The sequence below is a fragment of the Tursiops truncatus genome, chromosome 18 (genome assembly GCF_011762595.2).
Source record: "Tursiops truncatus isolate mTurTru1 chromosome 18, mTurTru1.mat.Y, whole genome shotgun sequence".
NCBI classification, from domain to species: Eukaryota; Metazoa; Chordata; class Mammalia; order Artiodactyla; family Delphinidae; genus Tursiops; species Tursiops truncatus.
In genome coordinates this window covers 53,010,344-53,021,431 of record NC_047051.1, presented here as the reverse complement: position 1 = coordinate 53,021,431, position 11,088 = coordinate 53,010,344, and the positions used below count along the sequence as shown (strand labels likewise).

Here is an 11,088-nt window from a genome sequence, read left to right as displayed (position 1 = left end):
AAAATAGATTTTTAGGAAATTGATGTATTTAATAAATCAATAAAAATGTATAAAATAGATTCACTTCAAATTAAAAACAGTAAATTATCTTCTTTTATAATCTTAATTTAATTTCAAAGCCTAGAAAAAGAATTTAAATGTAAACATGTAGTTCATGATCAATACATGAGGAATATAAAAACCTGAAGCATAATAAAAAGTGCACAGTAGATTTATATGTTCATTATTGTGATTTATGGACAGTTTATTATCTTCTTTATACTAACCTCAAAAGAAAACAGTGTCTTTAAGAAACATCAACTTTTTATATTAAATCAGAACAATAAACAACTCAGGGAGATAAAGATAACTTCATTAATGACGATAGGAAGCTGGCTCGGATATAAGTAATTTCCTACTCTTTTGTTTTTAGTCTCAACTTCAAAGAGTAATGAGAATCAGCTTTTCCTTCTCCTGTTCCTCTCAAAGCTCTTTGTAAATGTATACGGGAAGTTTAAGGCTTTATGTAATGTTAAGATGACATTTGGGAAAGAAATACATGACTACGTTTTTAAACAGTATTCATTTCCACTATGTCCTATCAACAGTACTAAATAATTACTGGAAAATAAAAGAAAGCCATGACCTGAATCACTGTTCAGCAATTAAAACTAAGAACACAGGTTTGTGATCTTCTGTTGCTGTAATCCATGCTTTAACCATAAAAATTAAGGGTACGAATATCTAGGACTCCATTTATTAACTGTTTAGTATTACATGTGAAATGATGATGGTTTCACAATGTTGAATGTGAAATGATTTGTATGTTTCAGGATATAACCTAGTAACCAAGTGTAACAAAGTTAGCTGATTTTATTATTAACAGAAAAATAATTTTGCTGAAATGTAGTTAATGTAGAATAAAATTGTAAAGATGAGTTCTCTTAGAGGACTAAGCTTACTTTTGTCTTCTTCTTTTCCTTTCTCCTTCTTCATCATCTCCTCTCTTCAATTTCTGAGACCCTTTCCAACTCTAAAGATCTAGGAACCATCCGTGAGTTAAAAAATAGCAAACCCCATCCTTCATCCAGATTCTAGTTCACAGTCCCATTTACTCTCATTATAAACTCTTCCCCGGTTCCTGGAAACCCATGCCTCTTCTGTTCGCATCCTTTGCCCTAGCCTATGACACTTCACACCCAGCATGCTTACACCCCTTTTCCTCTACTTATCAATGTCCATCTCTTCTTCAAGAGTCTTTTTAAACATCACTTCCTTCATTAAGTGCCTCCAGATTCTCCAAAGTAATATGGTTACTTCAGGAAATAAAAAGATCTATGTCTTGATATTTAAGGTATTTAAGATGATGTTAAGGCTAGAGATGTAAGAAGGAACCATGTCAAAAACAATTTGGAGGGATAAGCCAACAAATTTGTACTTTATCATGAAAGTCATGGAGTGCGTGAAGGACTTCAAGTAAGAATATGTTATATATTCTTATTTGTATTTTAGAAAAGTTCCTGTAACTGAAAATAAAGGGTAGATTGGAAGTGAGGAAGATTGGAGCCAGGGGAAACATTTTCTCTTTCAATAATTACATATGTACACAAAATAGACTACAGGTTTTTTAATGGTAGACTGCATCTTATACATAAGTATTTTATTATCAAGTGACACTGTCCAAAATTTATACTTGGAAGGATACTAAACTTCGATGGTCTATGTAAATTTGGTGACATTTTAAAGTGGAAAAGAACCAAAATATTGTGAATTTTTCAACGATTAATTCAATACCTTTCCTTCTTACACACACACACACACACACACACACACACACACACACACTGAAATTGGTAAAGGTACATTTTTGTTAATCAAACTTTAAAAGGACAAATAAATGTATTAAGTGAGTATCTAACCATAATCATAATTGTTTATGGCCTTGGAGGCAACAGGTTCTGTTATAAACTTTGAACAGAAAAATTTTGTAACATTTTTTGGTTCCAAGGTTACGGTTGGCAAGTTATTTCCCCCCAATATTCTTCATTAGTACATTTAGGTTCTCAAAGACCGTGGTCTTATTTGTTTACAAGGAACATGGCTCGATGCTTATCGCAAATAAATCTCACCTAAATTTTATAAAACAATTCATGAAAAATTCTAAGGATGAGAAAAAAATAATAAGCAAATGCCTTTTCCTAACCAAATATTAACAAAATAAAGGTCATTTAACAGGCGAAAATTCAGATTCTTTTTAACTACCAAAATTAGCATAAAGAATTCAATAAATGAGAGAAACAGTGAGTGACAAGTATTAAAAGAATAAATTGTCTTTTATCTGAAAATCAGTGGATGATTATACCACACACTTATACATGCACACATAAACCTTACATGGCTGAGTACTTTGTGTGCATATATTGGAATTATTTCATATCTAACAATTGTGGAATCTGAGACAAATATCTAAACAAAACCAATGGCAGTTTTGTATTACATTTTTCTATAAACTTGACCAAGTTTTTGTGAATTGGATGTAGTCTGATAAAATTCATTGGCAGTATCAGTACCGAATGAGATGCACTGGAGCCTAGAGAGATTAAGATCAGACCCAGCAGTTGGTGCATGTCCGCAAAAACGCCCACAAAACTAGAACAGAGAAAAAGAAAATTGGGCTTTTTTATTTTTTTGAAGTACAGTTGATTTACAATGTTGTGTTAGTTTCTGGTGTACTGCACAGTGATTCAGTTATACATATATATATTATTTTTCATACTCTTTTCCATTATAGTTTATTACAGGATATTGAATATAGTTCCTTGTGCTATACGGTAGGTCCTTGTTGTTTATCTATTTTATATATAGTAGTTTATATCTGCTAATCCCAAACTCCTAATTTATCCCTCCCCTCCTCCCTTTCCCCTTTGGTAACCATAAGCTTGTTTTCTATGTCAGTGAGTCTGTTTCTGTTTCATAAATAAGTTCATTTGTGCCATATTTTAGGTTCCACATATAAGTGGTATCATATGGTATTTGTCATTCTCTTTCTGACTTACTTCACTTAGTATCATGATCTCTAGGTCCATCCACGTTGCTGCAAATGGCATTATTTCATTCTTTTTATGGCTGAATAATATTCCATTGTATATTTGTACCGCATCTTCTTTATCCATTCATCGGTTGATGAACACTTAGGTTGCTTCCATGTCTCGGCTATTGTAAATAGTGCTGTTATGAACATTGGGAGGGTGCACGTATCTTTTCGAATTATAGATTCCTCTGGATATATGCCAAGGAGTGGGATTGCAGAATCATACGGCAACTCTATTTTTTAGTTTTTTAAGGAAACTCCATAATGTTTTTCATAGTGGCTGCACCAATTTACATTCCCAGTGTAGGCAGTCTCCCTTTTCTCCACACCCTCTCCAGCATTTATTATTTTTTTTTATTATTATTATTTTTTTGGCGGTACGCGGGCCTCTCACTGTTGTGGCCTCTCTCGTTTTGGAGCACAGACTCCAGACACGCAGGCTCAGTGGCCATGGCTCACAGGCCCAGCCGCTCTGCAGCATGTGGGATCTTCCCAGACCGGGGCATGAACCCATGTCCCCTGCATCGGCAGGCGGACTCTCAACCACTGCGCCACCAGGGAAGCCCCCAGCATTTATTATTTGTAGACTTTTTAATGATGGCCGTTCTGACCGGTGTGAGGTGGTACCTCATTGTGGTTTTGATTTGCATTCCTCTAATGATTAGTGATGTTGAGCATCTTTTCATGTGTCTGTTGGACATCTGTATGTCTTCTTTTGAGAAATGTCTATGTAGGTCTTCTGCCTCCCACGAATTGGGCTTTTTTAATCAGGCACATTCAGGTTTAAATTCCACTTTGACCGCGTAGCAGTGGCTGACCTTGAGCAAGTGTCTCAGCCTTTTATGAATTCTGTTTTCCTATTTGTAAATGAAGATAATAATATTAACCTCAAAAACTTGCTGTAGAGATAGTATGAGGGAACATATGTATTACACCTAGTGCAGACTCTAAAGGCAGTGTAGGTGCAATAAAATGTAGCTGTCATGTAGTTGCAAACAGAACTGTCAAAAAGAAGAGAGAAGAATGCCATTCACAGCACAAAACAGTTAAAATGTGATTATTTCCAGAGGGAAGGATATTAATGAAATAAGGAAGATTTAGAAAGATTAACTAACAAGAGTGTCCTCTGTAGGTTGAATTTTAATATGCAAAATTGATGGAAAAGGGAATTTCAGACACAGAGAACATAGGAAAAAGTGTCAGAATATTTGGATGTTTTAATATGAGTAAACGGTACTGTTTGACTGGAGTGAATTTGGGTGTAGTCATGAAGTCTTGAAAACCATGCCAGGATATAATTCAATTCTTGAAGAGCAACTGACATGTTTTGAACAAGTAAATATCATTACATAACTTTTTTCCCTTTACCAAGATTATTTCTCCCCATTTTGATTTTTAAAGCCAACGATCTTATTCAGAATACCTAACAAGTCATTTTTCTCCTCAAATGTGTAAATTAAGAAAGTATATATATATATCAACATTTATTACAAATCCTGTAATATATTTTTAAATGTTTGGGAAAATTATTTTTATACCCTTAGCAATGCTATTTTAACCATTTTTGTCTCAAATATTCTGATAAGGAGAGCTAGCAGTCATGGATAAAACATTTCTTAGAATGCTTTATAAAGAAAAGTATTTCCTAATTTGAGGATGTGATTTTATCAGAGCCCCCTGCCCCCAAATTTGTGTGAACCCATGATGAACCATTCTTCCTCTCTCCTCCTTGGAAAGGCCTTGTAGTTTCTTTCGGAGCAGACAAAATTTCCCCGCTACTGCGTAAGAAACACTGGCTGATTCCCCCATCCAGTAAACATTCAACGGAAAGAAAACAGCTGGTGTATGAAAGAGAAGCTTACTCACACGTTTCAAGATAACTTCAGATTAGATTCATCCTTAGATTATTCCAACCCACAATGTTTCTGGCTTGAATAAAAAACATATTGAGTATTTCAGGAAGGAGGGTTTGTTTCTGAATGCCAGGCTCTGTGTTCAGCCTAGCAGAAAGGCCTCTTATCTCTTTGGGCTCCCACAGGCTTGTGGAATAAAAGTGAGTTGTGCATCGTTGGTTTGCCCTGGGCTCCAAAACCATATCCAGCTGCCTGTGTCATGCTCTTCATTCAACAGATGGAAAATATTGCCTTGCAGTTCAGTGCCAGGAAGGGAAGCTCATTGCGAGAGGTGAATCGGGGCCCACAGAGGCGTCCAGGCCTTGTGCATTCCAGTTAGGGGTTAACGGTCAAGGAAAGTCGGAGTTCACTGAGGCAAGACAGAGAGAAATGGCCAAGCTGCTTTCGTGATTGATGATCGGTGGAATGCAAAGGAAGAAGAGAGAGTAAGCACAAAAAGACGTTTTAGTGCGGAACACAAACACTGGTAATGACTGTTACGACTACCTCAGATGATGATTTATAGTGTGGTTCCGAGGCAAATCCATTCACCTCAGGTTGCTAATAATATGCAAACCACGGGAAAACGCTCAGAAATAACAGAGCTCATCACAACCACTAAAGCTCTTTTAAAATTTTGCTGCTGCTTTTAGTCTTTTATGTTCTCTCACAGTATCTAAAGTCATCCATCCAGATACAGTGGCACAGCACCTGAGTGGAACTGCAGTTAATCACAATTCCCAGCATCATCGGCCTACCTCTCACTAACTTCAAAGTTTACTGGGCTTATATCTTTCTTAAGCTGCACTTTAATGGGGATGCTTTTGTATTTTCTGACTTTACTTTCCTCCCTGAGTATCGTAGGCCATACCGGCCCTCCTCAAAACGATAATGACAAGTGCAGGCCTGAAGAGACCGTTTGTTTGATATCTTACAAATCCAGGTGACGATGCTCAATAAGCATACTCCACTCCACTGAGGAGAAAACTACAGGCTTCACACAGGGAGAGGAAACCGTAATTTACTCAGTTCATGAAGACATGTTTCTGTTCCTCAGTGGTCTTCACAGCACAACATGCAGAGACCAGTTTTAGGGCAAAGTACAGGACAGGTAGCATCAAGTCCAGGTGGCTGCCCCAAATTCCTGAGCACCCTAATAACTTCCAGTAAGACATGTATGTTTTCTTTTGCTAGAATCTCTTTATCCACATTGAATGCCTTTTGTAACGAGGTAGAAAGTAGACAAATGATAAATAGATAATAGATGATAGAATGTCTTCCCCTCACAATACTGTAAGTTGCCACTCGATGTGCTTACTGTGTATCAGATACTTTACATTTATATTTACCTCTCTTGATCCCTATTTAACTCTACAAAGTAGGCTCCTTTCCTGGCTACAGGTTTTTTGATATGGAAATGAAGTCACAGTTTCAAAGTCACACAGTCACTACCTGGCAGAGCCGGGTGGACCCATTCAAGCAGAGGCCAAAAGCCCATGTTTTTTGGGGTTTTTTTCACATCTCTATTAGAGTGTAATTGCTTTACAATGGTGTGTTAGCCTCTGCTCCACAACAAAGTGAATCAGCCACACATACACACACGTTCCCATCTCTTCCCCCTTGTGTCTCCCTCCCTCCCTCCCTCCCTATCCCACCCTTCCAGGCGGTCACAAAGCACCGAGCTGATCTCCCTGTGCTATGCGGCTGCTTCCCACTAGCTATCTACCTTACGTTTGGTAGTGTGTATACGTCCATGCCACTCTCTCACTTTGTCCCAGCTTACCCTTCCCCCTCCCCATATCCTCAAGTCCATTCTCTAGTAGGTCTGTGTCTTTATTCCTGTCTTACTGCTAGGTTCTTCATGACATTTTTTTTTCTTAAATTCCATATATATGTGTTAGCATACGGTATTTGTCTTTCTCTTTCTGACTTACTTCACTCTGTATGACAGACTCTAGGTCTATCCACGTCATTACAAATAGCTCAATTTCGTTTCTTTTTATGGCTGAGTAATATTCCATTGCTCTTAACTGCTCTGCCAGGCAGCTTTCGTTGGATGAAAAGACTCAAAGAATAAATTTAAATTCAAGAACCTTACTCCCTTCTGACTTGAAGAATTTGTACTGTTGCCTCCCTGCCGTGCTCAGGAGCTCAACAGACTTACATCAAGGAGCTCAACAGACTTACATCAAGGAGCTGTGGTACTGAGACTGAGACAGAAGAGAATGGGACCTTGAAGTTAAAGTGCTTCAGCCACGCTCTCAGGGCTTAAGTCACCCTATTCTGGGTTTACATGCCCCATGTAGTAACTACTCTCTTTAATCTTTCCCCTTTCCCCTTTCCCTTAATGGTCTTCTACTTTCTTCGTGGTTTATTTTTGCTCACTTACAATAGTCCAGCTCATCGTAGTCAGTGTAAATAATTTAATCTTTAACAATAAGATATTTCAATCAAGCTCTGAAAAGTTCATGTAGACCCATAGGAGAATATTCATAGGACTGATCCAGTGTCGTAGCCAGTAATTATTTTATTTTAAATGTGAACACAATTTAAAGTGTATTCATCTAGAATTCTTTTTAAAGATCTGGATTTGTCATTGGTACACTAACCAATTAGTATATTCCACCACTGTGGGTAAAAACGTGAACTTAAGTACTGACAACTTTTTCACAACAACCACTAGTGACAAAAATCAATGAATGCTGCCAAAGTTATGGTTGCAAGGAAGAGTCTCCATTATGTTTCTTCATAATGGATGATTTTGCATCAGAACTGGCATGGATAGAAGGAAAACAGGAATTACCAACATGGAAGCAGGTCTCACAGAAACCCAAACCTGTAGAACCATAACACATGAGAAGAACAAAGTAGAGGATTAAATCAGGATTTAAGGTGTCTTCACTTCACTGAGAAGTTTTCCTGCTGCCCAAACTAGGGATTTGCTGACGTCGACTGTTCTAAAGGCAGGTTCTCTCCGCCTTGATCTTGTTTCTGCTTCTGTACCTGAATGTCTCACTACAGCTCAAGTGCAAATTCCTTTCCTTTTTCGGTATATCTATCTAACTCCAGGTTATTTTCATATTTTTAAGTAGACAATATCGTTGGCTTTATGTTATAGGTAAAAAACGTAAGTATTATAAACTCATATCTTCCTGAAATAAACTAGATCTTGCTTTTCTGACAAGCAACAGGAGAGAACTGGCTTTCTTAAATGCATTTAGGATACAATTCACCTGGAAATAGGCAACTTCAGGGCAGGTTAGCACAAAGTTTTGACCACATCTTGGCCCTTGCTTGGCGTCACTGTAATCCTTAGTTTTTCTCAACTGTTTAAAGAATGTGTTCTTTCACTGCAACCCATAAAACAGAAAAAAGAGAAAAGGTAACTACAGAGTTAGGTATTCAAACCTCAGTGAGCAATATTTCAGAATATTACATAGGAACAGCAATAATCAATATGCCTTCTTTTTGGTAGATTTTATTTTCTTGGCTTAATTTTGAAAAATAGAATTCCATGTTTGGAGAGCTGATTTACGAAGGGCAACAAATTCCAAATCTCTTTTACTCGTTCACAGGAAAATTCCTTGTTAGAAAATACTATATCGAGTCATGTGTTGGATAAAAATGATTTCCTACTTTGTCTGAGAAATATTTAACCTGAAAACCATTACTGTATTTTTATATCAGTTTTAATATTAACTTTCAAACTTAGAAAAAGTACTCCATCTGCTTAGATGTCTGGAAGCCAGAGGTGGGTGAAGCAAGAGAGAAATTCCATGGCATGAATACAGCCAAATATTCCATTTATTAACATTATTCCTTATACCTATTTTGGGCGCTGATGGCATCTAGATATCTGATATCAAACTCTATTTATAACCCCTTTAGAGAATACGATTGTTAGATTGAAATGGGACAATAATTCAGTTGGTCAAAATTTGTTACCTAGATCCTATATGTATAATACTGGATTTGATGATTTTTCCAAAGAAAAGAAATCAGGTTTTATAGTCTAATGGAGGAAAAGACTCAAGAAGCATTAAGGAAATAAACCATAATATGAACCATGGGGCATATTAGAGTTAAGCATCAATATGTAAACATCAATACGTATTATTTATAAAAAATGATCGTATGTTTTTAGGGTGGGGCTTACCATGAGCCTGAGGTTCTCTCACAAGCAATCCTTTCCTGATTTCCTCTCAAAGGGATTCACTACCCGCTCACTCAGACACACACACACACACGCACACATCTCTTTGTGCATAACTACCATTTTCCTCTCCCTGCTCACTTATGTTTTGAATTGCTTCACTTAGAAAGAGAACTTTCCCAATACACTGGATAAGTTTAAAATAGAAATCATTTGCAGGAGGAAATTAATAAATAAATTCACAGTCCTGGTAGTGGTGAAGATGAAGTTAAAAGATTTTTGGAAAAATTATTTTTCATCTTAAAGAAATGTCAGTTGATTCTTTTACAGTCTGTTATAAATTACAGCAGGACTTTTCCTACAATTTTGGTAGACTGGATGGGATCCTGAATGAGAGGAGGAAAGTGAAACTGAGCTGTAACCTGTGAGCGTATCCTTCTGTAGAATTAGGCGGATTTTCAGGAGAAAATAAGCAAAAGAACAAACCTAAATGTTTTTGTCATTGTTTGTTTTGCTCTTATAACTTCTCATACTTACACCTTTGCCCTACATAATGCTTTCTCTGTATTGTCTCTGTTATCCCCTTGGGGATACACACACACACACACACACACACACACACACACACACACACACACACAATATATATGTGTACACTATATGTTTATACATATAATACATGCATATATATGTATGTATATAATTAGGCTAAAAATAAAAATCAGTTTGAAAATCTAAAAACAGATGTCACATCTATGTTTCCAGGAGGTTGTTAAATAGCAGAGTGAAGCACAATGTATTATTAGCATGTGTTTTTACATTGACCATATCCCTTTACTTGCCTGCTACTAATCCTTTCCTATTTCTTTTTTTAAGACTGAAAACCCTGTGTGTGGTATTTGCATGTGTGCATAAATAGAAATCTTAAAGAAGTTTCACATTAGGATCCAATGCATGAATAATTATTGAAATCATAGCTAATAACTAAAACTTAGCATCGACAATAAAGTATCCTGAGAATTAGAATTAGAACTAATTACTATCAGTTAGAAAATAATGGGAACCAAGACTATTACTTACTTTCCTCTATCTCTTGATCTAAATAAATCAATAGAGAAATAGCCTCAAAGAAAACTACATAATTAGAGGGAGATTAAAGGATAAAATTCTACACTAGCAAACCAACAGCAATACCCACTGCAGCGTTTTGATGTGATGCTAAGGGCTGAGTGGTTTGTTCAAATCCTGTATCCCTAGGTCCCCATCTTCTTTCTGCAAATCTCTTTGTCTAGAACAACATGAATAAGTTCTGGAATTGAAAGTCTGATATTGACAGTAGACTCAAAACATCTCACCTCTGCTAAAGTGAATATGAAAGATTTTGGCACTGTTTCTCTAAGACTTTTCATACTATGTGTTAAAACTAGAGTAAACTGGGATTACTGTAAATAGATATAAAATCTATGTGACAAAGGCATTGCCTTCTGGGGGAAAAAAAAGCTGACAATAGCCAATATAAAATGAAGGTATTAGAGGCAGAGGTGGCTCTTACCACTTCTGATGAAAAAGAAGTCACATGTAGAAGATCCTGGAAACAGTAATTAATCCGTAAGAGTACAAACAGACAACCATTGTTTAATTTAGAAAATGAATGACTTGAGTTTTCAGTCATAGTCTTACCAGCACAAACATAATCAGCATTACCTCGGATATCAAAGAACAGTAACAACGATCTTGATAGCAAATTTCGCAGGATTCAGGAAAATTAATAAAAATTCTTTTAAAATACTTTTCAGATGGTCTAAGGGTCACTGTTAAAGAAAACACTGTTGTTGTAATGGCATGTTGTTTAGATCAGTGGATACTAAGTGTGATCTCTGGACCAGCAGCACCTGCATTTTGGGGGCATCTGTTAGCAATGCCAGTTCTTGGACCCCACTACTGAATAAAAAGTTCTGTGGGATCTAAAAGAA

General features: G+C 36.5%; 1 long non-coding RNA gene across 2 annotated transcripts in view; it reads right to left on the bottom strand.

The window, feature by feature from the left end:
* Window positions 1-1,717: 1,717 nt before the first annotated feature.
* Window positions 1,718-11,088, bottom strand: part of LOC101323486 (uncharacterized) — a 218,641-nt gene continuing 209,270 nt past the window's right edge. Inside the window, exons 4-6 of one of the 2 annotated variants that reach the window (XR_002173464.3) lie at window positions 8,189-8,312; window positions 4,937-5,284; window positions 1,718-3,927 (exon numbers count right to left, since the gene is read on the bottom strand). This is a non-coding gene — a long non-coding RNA (uncharacterized lncRNA). Of the gene's footprint in view, window positions 3,928-4,936; window positions 5,362-8,188; window positions 8,313-11,088 lie in introns of both variants that reach the window. The other variant, XR_002173462.3, reaches the window with a different exon arrangement.